This window comes from Mchenga conophoros, linkage group LG16, assembly GCF_057382185.1.
Source record: "Mchenga conophoros isolate Kocher_MC1m ecotype Shallow Benthic linkage group LG16, M_conophoros_male_GT1.1, whole genome shotgun sequence".
NCBI lineage: Eukaryota > Metazoa > Chordata > Actinopteri > Cichliformes > Cichlidae > Mchenga > Mchenga conophoros.
In genome coordinates, this window is record NC_140541.1 from 30,146,119 (window position 1) to 30,162,723 (window position 16,605).

Here is a 16,605-nt window from a genome sequence, read left to right on the forward strand (position 1 = left end):
TGATTTCCTGGAAGTGCAGAGCTAAAAACACCACAGCAATGTCAGTCTAACAACAAAATCCCAAAACAAGACTTACGCAGATTGCAGTTCTAAATGATTTATTTTGTTCATCTGAATGCAAAGCTGCTTTTCTTTGCCTGTGGTTAAGGCCAGACTAACCATATCCGAAACCTTAAGCTTCACTTTCATCTTTGTTCTTGCTCCTTCCTGCCACAAAAAACTGGATGATTTTCCCCACTTTAGTGAATTATCTTGCAAACATTCAAAACTGCTATTTAGAAGTGAGCACAGACACAAAGAAACATCTTATATTTATTTAATTACCCAAATCCTTCCTTTCCTGTCACATGCAGTCTGCTGAACATATTCTAGATTTATAATAAATTATTGTATTTGATGATTCATAGAAAAGGAGTAGTTTATAGGAGAGATTGCACATCTTGATTTTCCTTCCCCAGGACTTTGCTACGATGGACGGTCCAGGCGTGCCAGTAACCGCACAAGGCACCGGAAAAAGACTGAGGTAATGGGGAGTTGTCACTGATATGTTTTCTGCTTCGAGGCTTAACCTCTTAAGATCCATCAGGTCACCTAGGATTAGTGTTCAGTTGATGTCCCCCCATTTTCATTGACGTTTTGCCTGTTTGGAAGATCAAATGGAAAACTTTAACACAAAAAAACTAACCCCAAAATGTCTAACACCTCATTTGAAATGTATCATCTTCTACTTTATATATTTTTAAAAAAAAGGCTATTCAGCATGTGGCTAAAACCAAACCAAGCCCTAGATGAGCTGCCAGTGACCTAAGATCATAGGAGAGCCATATCATTCCATTTATTTCTGAGCAAAATCATTTGTTGTGGGAGCAACGATGAAAGCAGTAGTGAGAAAAATCGCCTGCTTAATGAATTTGCTCTTCACGTCAGGATTGATTTTCCCCTGGTCTCGCCTGCTTTTGTCTGAACTCCTCTTCCGCTCTCTGTTAATTTACCTTCTGCCCCCTTCGTCTCAGACGTGCAGGACTTTTGTTATGAGACCCGGTGTGTGTTTTTCTTAGCGCCTCGTTCAGTTTCAAGTGTTCCTCTCCTCCACTACCGTTCAACAGCTCCCCTTTCACCAACACTGAAAGGAATGCAAACACACATCAAAAGAGGCCCTCTCATTCTGAAGATTTCCAGGCTTTGCTCTTCTTACTTTCTTCCTTCCTATCTTTCAGTGAATGCGATCCGTATGCTGGTAGGCTCTCTTTCCTGGCAGCGCGCACACACACACAGTCAGTTTCTCACACCAACTGCTGTCCCACACTCTGCTCACTTGGCAAACAAGGGACAGACGGATAAGTGAGGTCTCCAGCCCCTATGCCACCTGCAGACCTCTCTGCTCGGGTTTCTGACGGTGACACTCATGCAGGTTAACAAAACAACTAAAATGAGCCAAAATATGGTTTTGTTTTACATATTTTTGGATCTTCATCACACATTTTGTTTTGGAGCCATGATTAAGATGAAAGACTTTTGATCTTTTTTTTGAGGTATTGTAGACTTTGGATTGTATACTACTCTTCATATTTTCTTATTTGTCACCTTTAACATCTTTAACCCTTATGAGTACCTCCTGATCTGCCATCTTTTTGGTTCAGATTTGGTTACATTTAGGTGACTAAGCCTATTAGATTAAAGTTGTCCTATGACAGGGATAATTCACATAAGCTGAAAAAACTGCTAAACCATTAAGTTTGCTTAACTAAAAGTCAGCTCTATAGCGTGACCAGCGGTGGATAACACTTTTATTTCTTGTTACAGGGACGGTGTCCCACATTTGTATTTGCTCTACTTTATAGAAGTCAGAATACTTGGCTCTAACAAGAAACATGCCGCTCAAAAAGAGACCTGCAGATGTACAGATGCATTCCTATTGAAACCTAAAGATGGTTACCAGACAGAACAGCAGCTCAAATAACGGCTGAACAACTACTGAGACACAAAATGGGAAAACATGGGTGAAGGAAGGCTATTTTATAAGAATCTTTCACGTATGCTTACTGTATTTACTTAATAGTCAATCTGGGGGGAAAAAAGAATCCATTTGTTTTTTAGTTATTACCTTTTTGACCAATCTATATTCTGCATAGTTTGTTAATTACATTACATATAACCTCTTACCATATTAGGGTGTTTCACATTGTCCCACCCACATTTGGTTTGTTGGAATCTGATCACCACACACACCGTATGCTAGCATGCTTCAATAAGGCTGGCTAGCTTGGATCGAACTCACAATCTTTTAAAATGCAGTGACACACAATGACCACTAAACCATCTAACTGATGCCTTGATAATTGTATAATTTATATTTTTACTTATTTACTCTCCGTAGGAACAGAATAAGTTTCATGTTATTTTTAGGTTACGTAGGAATTCTTCAGCTGTCAGATCTAATTTACAGGTAGACAGGTGTACGGTGCACGGAGGGGAAGTGCTGGTGACAGGTTCACCGCAAGTTTCTTTTTTTTTTACTGTGCTTTTGTTGCATCCCCTGCGTATTCAGAGAGCTCACGGCAAAATGTGGACATAAAAACATATGGTTTCCCCCTCTCATGGCCAGCTCTAACCACCTTGGCTGGACTTTCTCCTTGACTCTGTGACAGTTTCATAAGTAACCTTTAATTTAACTTCCCAGATGTTCTCTCCATGAGAGCATTTTTCACTTACCAAATGCTTCCTTCCTGAGACTATTCAGCTCATTTTTGGTCTTGGCTGCAACACTACCTAACAGTAAAATGGCAGTACTTTTTAAACCACACTCTAAAACTTTCACCTTTGGTTCACCACATTTGAGACTGTATTCAGGCAAATGTCCATTACTTAATTGTTTTAACTTTTTGATTTCTGCATGTTGTTTTCGGTGCCAGAGTAAAGAACATAGGTCATGGTCATGTGAAAGTAAAGTCATGGGGTAATGACCCACCGTAGATATGCTTGTTAGGTACTAAATCTTGAGATTATGTGGAAAACTTAGAGTTTTTTGACCAGGTATTATACCTTTATAGTCATAATAACCAATACCAATAAAACGGGTCACTCAACTGCGTTGGCCCTCTTTCTCCCAAGAGTTTATTTCACTTGAATTTATAGTTTTGGCTGGGTTTGCAGCCATGGCAGCATGCTGTTTTCAGTGATAAATCTCTAAAAACCCAACAACAGTTCATCATTTAAGAACTAAAAATCCAACATTTCCCTTAAAAGTTGGTGGAGACCGAAGATCAAAGGTAAACAGGATAAGACTGAACTTTGGGATGACCACTGAATGGTAACGTGGCTCAACTGTAGTCCACCATATAAAATTAAAAATATGAAAACATGTTAGAGTTGTTTTTTTCTTTATTCTTCCCCTATGTAGCTACAAATCTGTTACAAATGAAAAAAAAAACTCTTAGGATACAATATTACAAATATTTGACATCATGCAAAATGCAGATGTCTTGTAAAACGGAAGATGTGACCTTGGCACCTTTAAACAAACCCTCAACTCCTTTCATAACACCATAAAACTACTTAATGTGGTTGATGTTGTTGTGGCAAAATCTGTACCCCATCAGTGCAAAACAGTCTGTATCAGACTAGGAATGTTTTTGTTGACAGATGATATGCCAAAATGGACGGCGACTACAAAGACCTTTGGGAAAAGACAAGTTTAGACTAGGACAGGACACATTCTCCATGGGTGAATCACTTCTGTGCGGAGAAATGTCTCCCTTTGAGGATTTGAAGCTCAGGTCTGAAGGATCATGAAAGCAGTTGAGACGTGAGAGGCCTGACAGTAGCACGTTATCCATTAGTTTGATTCAGAGGTCGAAATTACCACAGGCTGCCTCACATGTATAGCTTCAGGTCAGCCAAGCAGAAAGGAGACGATTGCCACAATATGCTTTCTCATTGCCAGGGTGAAGGTTGTTTTAAGGGTTAAGCACTTAACTTGGCTGAGCTACTTTAAGATCTTTGCTTTAAGAGCAATTTAACGTGCAGTGAATCAAAGGAAGCCTGCAAATAATTTCTTATATCAATTAAAACCACTATGGCTCATATGTGTGAGCCCTGTTTTCAATCACAGGCATGTAAATCGGGGATTACTGAACTATTTTCTCCATTGCATTCCATGTTTGTATGAATCTACTATCCATTCCAAATGTTTACAATGTGCACAACACACTGGGGGAACCAAATCCCTCACCAAAGACCAAGTATCCAGTGGATTGCAGATCATACAGAGTAATGAGAAGCTAACAACTGATGTAATATAAAAGGCATCTAAAACAGCAGAGAGAAAAAAGCCCTGTGGATGAGTTCTTGCTCCACCCCTGAACCTGACCTTTCCTTCTAGTAAAGGCAATATCCTGTGGTTGATCTCTTTGTCTCTCTCAACCAACAGAAAACAGATGTGGAGCTCGTGGCCTATATAGTACACGGTCACCAGCTGGAGGGGAAGATATATGAATGTGATTATTATTTATTTTTTTTTTTGTAATGGTCCTAACACTGTCAAAGGCACAAAAAAAAAAAAAAGAGTTTGGCGCAAATTTAGGTGTCACTCACATTCTTACATTTTCTTCCTGTTAAAAGAGAGTTTTTCTTTCCCACTGTCACCAAATGCATTCTCAAAGTCAGCCTTTGATCGCTGGGGTTTTCACCATATTATTTTATAAAATATATAGTATGTAAAACACCTTGAGGTGACTGCTGTTGTGATTTGGCGCTATATTAAAAAACTGAATTGAATTGTTTTGATCTCTATTGAATGATTACATGAAAAAGGGACAAAAAAATATTTGCCACGCATTCTTCTGCTGTGTAACCTTACACCTTAGCTGCAAAGTGGGAATGCTTTTATTTTTGCAAGTATTCACTTTTTTGCAAGAAGAAATGTCACAGGACTGCCGAATTTATCACAATTCACGGAACAACTATGCCCGCGCCAAACTTCACAGCAAGTTTTTTTTTTTTTTAACATTTTCAAGTTATTTTAGCCAGTGTGGCCCCACCACGCTGGTCTACAACAAGCATGCAAATCATTAATCAAACCATTAACTGATAAGCTGACGAGTTAGAAAGTTCTCATTGCTTGCATATCTCAGCTGAATGAAGCTGAGCTGAGTCTGTATCCATGTAATGTGTGTTTTAAGTCCCAGCTGTCACTGGTGCCACCATGCACACTGCTGAGTCGTGCCTCCCTCTCTGAAGCATTTGGCCGGGGGCCATTCATCCTAAACGTGCTGTTAGCACTCACTCTCGACCACTCCAGCTGTCACTGACCTCGACCACGACATCAGCTAAACTGCCACTCTGCACGTCTGTGTTCGGACGCTCCAACGAGCCAATGTTGGCATTTGCTACACTCAGGTTTCACTGTGGTGCAGCTTCCACGTCGTTGTGGTGAGTTTAGTAGAAGTGTCTGATAGCTGACAGTCTGCATGTGTCTGCATCGGCCACTCATGCCAGCTGCTGCCAATTCACAGTCAAAGCTTTAGTCACAGCAGAGGGACTCCCATTGAAGTTTGCTGTGCATGTGTGTTTATGCAGGCATCCAAAGCAGCTGTCAAAGCGCATCTTCAGATGAGATCCTAGTTGACCAGTAACAGTTATCAGGACCTAAAGTGCATTTTAATTTTTTATTTTAAATTTTTCACTAAAACTAATAATTACACCATTAGCTGCTAATTTCCACACTCCCAGTTTGTATTGCAGACTTTCAGTTAGTTACTCAGACATCTCTTCTGCTCCAGAAAGAGCCTCAAAACTTTCCAAGAAGCTGAGAAGCTGAGCTGTGGTTCTCGATTGATCCTTATGTGTAGAAATGGTAGACCGTCCCTTTTCCCGTGTGCTTTTATGTGGCTGCTACAAACTCTAAAAGTACTAAATGTGTAGCTCAAGGTGAGCCAAATGGCACTGTCCTCTAAATGCAAGGATTAGATTTAGTGTTAGAAAAACCACTTTAATGAAGCTGCATTCTTTAACCTAGAGCGTGACCTTCTTATGTCAGGCCCATATGAAAGGTAACATGCGCTTTGCTGTTAAACAACCCTTTTCTGCCGTCTTCACCTGAATTTTTTCACCCTGGAATCCACTGCTGCCCTGCGACCATGTTTTGGCATTACCGAGTTCACGCTCAGAGCAGCCTGACATTACAGAAGTTTTGCATGTGAAACAAATTAGAACAAAAATGGGCCCTGAAGATAACACGGCGAGGTTTTCATCCTACTTTCTCTCTAATGAGCTGATTACAAAACACAAGCAGACCCAAGCCACAGAGAGAGAGGAGAGGATGGCAGCAACAGAAACGCCATGAGGGAGGAGGGGGAAGGTTTGGAGGAACTTGCTGAAGACAACCACATGTCTCTATATCCTAGCTCAACTCTGAGCTCCGACTCTTGTCTCCGGCTTCTATCTGAGAGGAGACTGTGGCCTGGCACTGAGTCAGCGTGATGTGGAATCTAATATTTCCCATCATATGGAAATGTAAGAAAAGGAGCCCAGCTGCCCTGCCCTTAAGGCTGCGTTGACTTTGTAGCTATGGGAGGGCCTGGTGTAAATCACAACTTACAAACTCCCTGCCCTCTCCCCTTCCCAACACAAACCCCAGAGTTAGGAGCACAAACAGATCCCCCTCCTCTCTCTCTTTGAGCACGATGGCTGCATTTTGCTGCGAGTGGCCTCTGCGCAAACCCCGATCTCTGCCTCTGCATCAGATTAGGGCCAACGGCAAACAACACAGACAATACTGCATTGTCTGTTAGCCTGTGTCAGTCTATCTCACAGCTCTCCACCACACAGAAAAAAGCCTGCTGGGTGTTTAATGAGGAAGTGACAATGATACAGTGAAGGGAAATCAGAAATCCTCCTCATCAATGGCACTAACAGCTGATTCCACAGCCAGTCAGGGGGGCAACATGGACTGAAGAAAGCATGCATGAGCTTGGAAACATTACTCTGCCTTCCCATGTGGTTTCCATTTGTTCACAATAAACAGGACACCATCATCACTTTCTACAGACTCAAATATTTTGGGAAGACAGTTCGACTTAGTCTAAAGATGTGAAGTTCAATCTTTAACCTTTTTTTATTTACAATACGCACAATATGAGAATGCAAATGTCCAATTTTAGTCTGGATATTAAACACCTTGACAACATTTGATTGTGCCCGTGTAAAAAAAACTATTTCCTAAAGTGTGAACAGGTCAAAGGTCGACTATTTCTCTGTGCTGTGTGCTACATTTAATAAAAAGCAACTGTGGACAATATCTGAAGCTGATTCTCTGTAAGGGCTACATGTGCAGAAGAGTGCAGTGCAGTTTAGGTGCCAACTTTCTGTTTACATCTATAAATGCTAGCTACAACAGGAAGTGACCATATCTGAATGAAGTGGTAAGTTTTCACCTGATCATCGCTGAAATGCTTTGCAGTCTGCCTCTGTAGACTGTATGGGAGCATACAGACACAGTTTAATAAAATTCTAGAATTTCACTGGAGCTTGGACTTCTTTGATATCAGTTAGTACAAATAACCGCACAGCAGCCATATTATTGGTCCGATAATTTCATTAAAAATGCGTCAAAAGGCTCAGGCAGCATAAACACAATCCAGAGGTCCAGGTCAGGGACGAGGTGAAGCCTAGCAGACAGCTATCAACTACAGCCATCTGTCAGTCAAAGAGACCACGCCCCCTAATGATGCAAAATATGCAAAACAATTTAAACAGGTGAGTTAAAAATATCACACAATTAAAGCTGTTGCGAAGGGGAAAATTAGCTATAGAGACGGAAAATAATTTGTTGCTCTCATGTGAAGTTGGACATCACATGGACGTCTATGGGCACTAACAGACTGCTGGAGCCTCAAGTGGATGTTAAAGGAACTGCACCTGTTGCTGTTTCCATGTTGGTTTTATTTTTCAGCTCTTGAGGTTACTGCTTGTAGCTGATACAGGCTAATAATGTCTGGTAATCTACCATTTTTCTAACGGTCCAAGCCAGAGACAAACACTTCATCACTTAGTCACAGGACTAAATTAAAAATATTCAGTGTTCGGCTTAAAAAAAACATCCAACCTGTCACTTTCCTTTGTCCACAGAGTTTATCTTGCGGTGAGATAATAGAATAAGTTTCACCACCCCACCCCCCCTCCCTCCCTTCCTGCAAATGAACTGACCTGTGGTGACCTGGGTAGGGTTTCCCCGCAAGACCCCCGCTCTATGACCACCATTGTTCCTTTGTAAGCTGATAGACAATGATGATGTTAGACCTGAAACACTTTTGGGAAACCAGGCTTGAGATGAGTCAGTGGAGAAGCGTCTGTGAAGAGTTTGACCGGGCTGTGTGTTTGTCCACCGCTGCTGCTGATGACACATCGTGCATCACACCAAGTACAGTGTATACAAGAGTGGATGTGTTTAAGTTTTCCTCCCTCTTTGGAGAGTCTCGAGCTGGCTGAGGTAGAATTACATGACAGAGGAAGGCGATCGTTAGACCCTCAGTTTGGCTCAGTTTCCCTGAAACAACTTATTTCCGCCGCAATCGTGTTGAAGATGAAGGAGAAAGGCTGCAGTGATTGACGAGGTCAATCGGCCTGTAATGAGCTTGTCAGTTATTTTACTGCACAGCCCTTAAAACGGCTTGTTAAAACTACATTATCCTGCATTTTCACATGTGTTCTCACAGGCCATGTGTGCTCCTTTTGAATGTGGCGTGACCTCTGTTTCTGTGCCGGGATTCGAGTGGCCACTCGTACCCGCTCTAGTGTAAAGAGGACGAAGCCCAGCCCGGATATGATGTGAGCCTCTTTAACCTCACGCACTTGAGTCAGAATTGAACGGGACGCCTCGAGGGGAGAGAAACAACAAGTGTTAAAACAAGCGGGGATTGTCCTGCGCCGCCCGCCATGCCAGAAGCAAAGGAGACGGGATTGAGTGAAGGGCTCTACACATGAATGTAAGCGGCCATCTCTCTCTTTCGCTCGCACACTTTCCCCTCCGTCTGAAGTGCAGGCTGACTGTGAAAGATGGCGGTTGCACGCCGCCTTTTACTGCCGCTCTAAACGCCCATTAAAGTCTCATCAATTCATCCCTGCACATTTTAGTCCTCAGCACACCTCCCCACCCCGTCTGTCTGTGTGCTGCGGGTCTCACAGTGAGTCTCATCATCACCAAATCAGAGTGTCTAACAGATTTCATTAATACAATATCAGATATTTCTCACTTGGTCCACATGTCAGCTTTGAGCTACACATTTCATTATGTTTTATTTTCTAAATCATAATCATTAACTTCGGGTTCAGCAAATTGAAATAAAACAAACCAAATTAATTATTTTACAGCATTTTTTTGTGATGGTGAAAATCAGTCGTTATATATTTAATCCCTGCATACAAACCTATACTAACACACAAACACACATCTTGCTCTGTAAGGGGTGTGTGATCGCACTTATCATCCCCTCAATAATGTGAATATTTAACAATTATGTTTTTTTGTCTTTTAAAAGAGAAAGAGAAACTGATAATGAAACTGATGATATCACGTTTTCTATATTTTTAAAAAAGCACAATGGCCGTGACAGACGTGAAGACAGAATTGTGAGTTTCCTGATCTTTTTGACCCCTCAAATTTCAAGTCAAAACCCTTTTTTTAAAAAGCACACCACACAGCGTGAAAAAGAGGGAGAAATAAAACCATAACAGCCACGTCGATATGATAAGCAGAAGAACTCAAAGAAAATATATAAGTAGAAATGGCATAAAAAAAACCCATTAAAGACTCAGAATGGACAAAAATCCTGAGACACCACAGCCTGAAGTGAAAACAAATTAAAACAGAAAGTAATCTTAAGTTGTCAGTTATGGGACTCTCACAGAGACGGTCGCTTCAGGTTTTAAGGCGTGCTCAGAGAAGATTTTAGCAGGATAACTAAAAGCTGGTTTCAAACCGAGCTTCTCCAGAACCTTACAGAGCATCATGCGTGCTGCCTCCTCCACGCTCTGTTCAGGCAGATCACTCACCTAAAGCACATGGAGTGTGAATGCATCTGAAGCTGAGTATTTCCTGCTTTACGCTCAGACTGGTCGATTATTCAAATATTAAAATTTCACTTAGATTTGTCTTCCAATCATAATGAAAATCAATCAATCAAATCAATTTTCTCTTTAAAGATTCAATCTTTTTTGTGCACCTTAGCGCACCTACAGTAGTGTGCTTTCACCTCTCCCTAAAAGCTTAAATCTAATCACTGTTTAGTTCAGCTCAAGCCAAGATGGTTTAAAACACCCTTTGGTCAATGAGATCAACAAGAAATAAAAGTTTTAGAAGGAAGGATGTTGTCTGCAGCAGATTAGGTTTTAGCTTCAGCTCTTAAATTTTAGGTTCTTGGGCCTAAAGTTCAATTTAAAAATTTGAACTTGAACTGAAACTATCTCACCCTGACTCGGTCCAAAATTAATGTCTGAAAAACAACTTTGCAAAGCTGAGCAGGGACAACATGACTCACGGTTTTCTATTTACATTTAGTTCATCAGTCAGGGAAAAGAGCTGCAGCTGGTGACGGACTGCCTGTCAGGAGCCTGGAGGACATTTCCCGGTAGCCCGAGGCTCATTTTGGCTCGCTACAAACTCGAACGGTAATAAAGCAACAGGCAGGCAGGAGTTAACAGGCCTTTCACGACCGACTCATCAAGATCGACTCCCACTCTCGCACACAGACTCTCTCACTACCATGTCCACGACGCTCAGGCGTGCACATGCTTCTGCTCCTCTGCCAGTAATGTTTAAGTTTTTCAAAAGAAAATGAAGGGAGGAGGAGGAGAGAGAGGAAAGAAGAAGAAGAAGATGAAAAAGGCCCAAAGATGCAGTTACAGACTGAAATGACAGTCTGAGGCCAGCTCAGTGAAAACAGGAGCAAAAACACACACACACTCTGAATATATGGGTGTCGTTCTCAACTATTTTTCATAATCCTTTAATATAATCATTTAGCTCACTTTTGTATTTTCATCTGCTTTTAAAAATAAAATAAAATCAAGTAATTGTTTTGTGTCGATTAGCTAATATCACCAGATTCCTCTTGACTCTTTTTATTGGTGCCTCCACAGCCTTGGAATTGAGTTTTCTAATCCACATAACTTTCCAAAAGAGGTGTCTAGTGCCTGTTTGATCAGCATACTGTTATTACATATCATATGCTGTAACAGCGAAAAACAACATTTTTGAAATATTGTCATTTTAGAAAATGTGACATGTATTGAAGTATTGATTTATTAACACTCACAATACAGCCTTTCCCTGGAACTCCCTGCACTTGTTTTTTTTCAGTGCAGATCGGGGGGGACAAAAGGCATAATAAACATAAAGATGAATTGGAAACCTATTTTTTTTTCCATGTCCCAATTCCCATGGCTATTCTAAAAATTGTAGCCTAAATGGAGTCAGATTGTCAGCCTAAATTGCTTTTTCATTATTTATTTTTCTTCTGCCGATCTACCACCAACAGCCAAGCATCCACGCATTCATCTTCTGGAGGTTCTGTACACTTTCTGGATTATAATCTGGATTACAATCAACTAACTGAAGTGATTGAAGGCACATATTCAAAGATTTGATGGCCAAGTGCTCATCAGTATGTCTGCAAAGTGTTGTCTGACGCTCCCTGCAGCAGTTCAGGGGTTTACACGGCACTTAAGGGAGCAAGCAGCAGCTATCCTTCATCCACAGCAGCTAAATTCCAGTGCAAACATTTTTCCGCTCAACCACAGAGGCCTCAGAAGCCCCACACACCCCCCCGCCCCCCCCCCCCCCCCCCCACAGCTACTGCATCCCGACGCTGGCTGCACTTTATGCCATCACGAGGTGACAGGCCGCTGAATGGCTTCATTGGTACAGTGCAGACTGTGAGAGGCATTCTCTCTCTGTCTTTCAACTTTTGAGTTTACTCAGCAGGAGTGAGCGGTTGTGGTGTTGGAGAAGGAGGAGGAGGAGGGTGGTGGTGGTATAGGGGTGCTCCTCCCCCTCCTCAGAGTCACTTCACCCTCCAAACCCTCCTTTCTGCCCCTGTACGCTAGACTTCATCGGTATTTGCTTTAAAAAAAAGAAAAAAGAAAAAAGAAAAGTACCCCCTCCTCCTCTTCTTCTTCTTCCAACACACACACCTACGCACACACACACACACACACACACACACACATTGACTCCTTTACCAGTATGTGGTTCATTAAATTTTCTGCAGACTTCCAAAAAAGACAGACACACACACACACACACACACACACACACGTGTTTAGATAGATGTGCTGTGGGGGAGATATCACACACACACACACACACACACATACACACACAAAACAAAACAAAACAAAACAAAAAACAAGAAGCAGATCAATAAAATAGGGCCTGTGTGAAATGGGGGGCTTCAGCAGCACACGGGGGCTGCAGAGATGAAAGTGACATGGCCACTATAGGGTCTATGAACGGCACAGAGCGGAGCCCCCAAACTGAGGCTGAATGAGCTGAATAGGCTCATCCATTCTTCCCTCCTTTCACTCTCCATAGGCCTGAACTGTTGGAACTCTTCATTCCTCACAATGGCCAAACGCACTAAAACTTTTTCTTTTTTCTTCTCATGCAAATCACCTCAGCCCTGACCGCCAGTGTCATCATGTGCAGCAAAAAAACACACATGAACCTTCTCAGTTTTTAAAAAAGGATCACAAATGCTGCCATCATCTGAACCTTTAAAAAAATCAAAAAATTCTTTAGAAAAAGCTTCATTTTGGCCTTAAAGTCCAAAAAAATCCCAATTTTCCTAAATCTGTGTCTCATTAACATACAAATAAATAAATAATAATAATAAAGCAGATTTTCAAATGTGACTTAGAAAAATTCCCACCAAAGACGGGGCTTCTTTCCCACTAACATTTAGGCCAAAGCAAGTAAGAAAAAAGGGGGACTCATAAAAGTCCACCCATGACTTTGGAGATCATTAGCAGCGCCTGTTAGATAGGAGGGAAAGCCAACAGCAAATATAGCTGCTAAAGGGCCCCACAAAGGCGTGAAGTGTTTGTTGACTGCTCAGGCTGCAGAGCAAACAGTAAACTTTGAATCTTTCAACAATAAGTACACATCTCCCACAGTCCAAGGCACTGATGTGTCCACCATTCCTCAGCTCACTGTTTGATTTTTGCTCCTTTGTACCATTACAGGATTAAAAAAGTGGAGCGTGTGGCTGACATCAGAATAACTACAATGAAGCAGGAAAAAAATATATATCAAAGGTTATTTTTGCTTGAAATGAAACAAATGAAAAGAAGATAAAAATACAGTCGACTTTGGGTACGTTAGTGCTAAACTGTGAAAAGTGAAGCAGGAGGATTGGCGCCGGGTATTCTGATCACATCTCTTCCCATATGGATCAAGTTGCAGGAGCAAAAATTTTTTGGATTCCTGTGTCAGATAAGTTCAAAGTGCAAATGAGATGTGAAGCTGCCCTAAAAGCTTCATCTGCCGCTGACACGCAAGGCAGCCGAAACAGAGGAAGAAGAGGAGGAGGAGGAGGAACAGCAGTGAAACACTTTCTAACACAAGAGAGGGAAAAAAAACCCAGCAACATTAAAGCGACTCCAGTTAGCATCTGCACGAACTTCTCCTACCTTCACTGACGTCTCTTTTTCTCCTCGAAGCTCTTCCAGCTCCGTGTTTTTGCCGGGGGTGGGGGGTTGAGGACTGTGCCAGGAGTCGAGATTCCCGTAAACTAGAACCGAGCTGGCACCAGCACTGAGCGACGCTCTCCAGGCTGGACGCAAAACTCCATGAACCGAGTTAAGAAAAGTTTGGAAAGCCGCAAAGTTTGCGCGACATTACACTCCTCTCTCTCTCTCGATCGCTCTCTCTCTTTCGTCTCCCGATTCAGAGCGCAGTGTCTAACTTTTTCTTACAATCCATCTTCCTGAAGAGGTGCGCTTGTGCGTGCGTGCTGTGCTGTGCGCGCTCTCAGCTAACTAACCTCATGCTTAAGTTTCTTCCTTGATGCGCGTAAAAGTTTGGAAGCAAACGCGGTTTGTGTGCGTCTCACGGCAGTTGTTGCAGAGACATGCGGTGCTGTTGAGATCTTCAGACTGCTGATCTGTTTTCAATCCGACCCCCCTCCTTCTCTCTCTCTCTCTGTCTCTCTTCCCCCCCTCACCATCCCTCCTCTCACTCCCCGTGCTCCCTGGTGAGTTGGGCCATTTGCTGCACCAGATGGGCCGGGCTAACTCAATCCAGCAGTTGCAGAAAGCAGGGGGAAAAAGTTAGCTTAAGTTTCAGTTATTGCCCGGTTTTTCACAGGCTTCATCTTTAAGCGTGTCTATCTGAGCCGGGTTTAGACTTCACGCTTAAAATGCGCAAATCTGCATCAGCTGAAGCGCTGATGTTGGAAAAGAAATAAGCGCCTGGTAATTTTCCCTTTTGGGAGCAGTGATTTCTTTGAGTGGGTGGACACATTATCAAAGCGCTCTTTTATCATGAACAAACCAAACGCGCATTCAGCAACAGATACATCCACAGCCTGTAGTTCCAGTCACAGCTTGTTGATTTAAAAAGTAGACAACAGGCAATCTTCATAATTCATGCTTTGTTTACTTCCATGTAGGCTTTTTCATCTTGGTTGGAACCTTTTATTGAGCGGTGCAGCGGGGGCAGCACGGTGCGGACAAACGGCATTTATGATGTGATGCATGTACAGTAGATTTCACCTCACATAACCCAGGCAGTGGCAGAGCGTTCAAAGGCTCATTTTGTGGTTCTTTTTTCAAAATATTAGATGTTCTTTTTTAAGGAAAGTGACGATGTGGAAAGAGGAGACAGAAACTGAGGGAAGCCAGGTCCACTCTGCACAAGTGCGCGAAGTTTACTTTTAATCAAATCTGAATTTAGCTGAAGAGTAAAAAGACTGAACTCTAAATCCTGCTTAAGTACAGATTAATGATAAAATAAATAAATAAAAAATACCCATAGTAACCAAAGTTGAAGGCCTCAATCTTAGAATATATACCCCAGCAGATGTTTTTCCATGTGAGCACCACTTTAATGCTGAAGTGCCTCATGGTGAAGCTGATTTACTGACTTTATCAGCCACAAAATGCCAAGGCAGCATCTTATTTGTTAAAAAAAGAGGAACATGGCTCCCATGCAGGTGTCACAAGGTCTCTAAAAATTTTAGATTTACAGAAACATGAATGCAGGACCTAGTGCTTCCCAGTGGAACTTCCCAGTGGGAACTTGGGGAAAGGATGCCAACGTGGCATCCTTTCCCCAAGTTCACACCATGCAGCACCTGACCATCAACATAATGCAAAAGAAAATGAGAACCGTGCTCCAGCTCGCCTCCTCACCTTCCGGTCTTAAGTGAATTTGCGTTTAACACAGGCTTACCAGAAGCTGCAGAGCTCTGTGCATTCTGACTCTTTCACACATGGAGCATGGAAAATTTCAGGAGAATCAGTAGTCCTTTTCACAGGCAGGACATAGTCTTACTACAGTAAGTGCCTGTGTGGTTTAGGTGAAGCTGCCTGATGGAGCGCTTAATGAAACAGGTTATTAGCTGCTTTATTCACACATCAGTGCACAGACTTTATACCAGGTATCTTGCAGGTTAAAGTCTGAAGAACACTCGATCCATCAGCATCGGCCTTGTCAACATTACTAAAAGTCCTGTTTTTAAAAAGCTGGGTGTTGCAGTGAATGTGTGAAAACAGAAAACAGAAATTATATATATAAACTCATCAGTTTCCCCTTTCAAATAAAATATAATAATAACTGAGTTTTCATGTCCTCTCTGCAGTCTGTGCAGACCATCAAGTGAGTTGTTCCCTGTCTCCACCAGTCTGCATTTGGAAATGTCCCCAAGCAAGATACTGAACCCCAAAGCTCCTGATGCATGCTTTGCGTCAGAATGTGAGTGGCAGTTAAAAAGTACTTGAAGTGCAGCGCGTGTGTGAAGTCTGAGTGGATAGTAAGAGTAGAAAAGTGTTACATAAATACCAGTTTACCAATGAGCTGTCCCCACTCATGACACAGTCACATACAACACTGCACAAATGTCTTGAGCTGTCACTCATTTCTTCATATTTCACTCAGAAAATGGAAAATAAGTCCAGCAGTTTATCGCATGCTTATATGTTTGTATATGTTTCCACTTTGAAACGTGTGCAAACACAGCATACGAGGCAAAAACAGAGTGTGTACAATCCTAATGAGCCTGAAAGTCAATATTTAGTATGACCGCCTTTACAACACAGCCTGAACTCTCTTAGGTAGCTTTCTTGCAATTTCTGTAAGTGGTCTTCAGGAATGGTTGTCTAGTTTTCTCGAAGAAAATCTAAAGCGATTTTATCTCACTGTTGACTATCTTTTATTCTGTTTTCTGTCAAAATGGTTCCACACAGAGACCCTCAAATGAGAAGAGTTGCTTCAGTGGGGTCCAGAATGCGGGATTGTCATGTGGTTCATATAGATTTCAGATAGTTCCCGGAAGTGCTGTGCAGGGATTTGGAATATGTGAATATAGGGAGGCAGAGCTCTTCTTTCAG

General features: G+C 42.0%; 1 protein-coding gene across 1 annotated transcript in view; it reads right to left on the bottom strand.

Moving 5' to 3' along the window:
- gli2a (GLI family zinc finger 2a) overlaps window positions 1-14,155 on the bottom strand; it is an 82,582-nt gene extending 68,427 nt beyond the window's left edge. The window contains exon 1 of the mRNA XM_085249168.1: window positions 13,687-14,155. The gene's annotated coding sequence lies outside the window, so the exon portion shown is untranslated. The remainder of the gene's footprint in view (window positions 1-13,686) is intronic.
- Window positions 14,156-16,605: the final 2,450 nt, after the last annotated feature.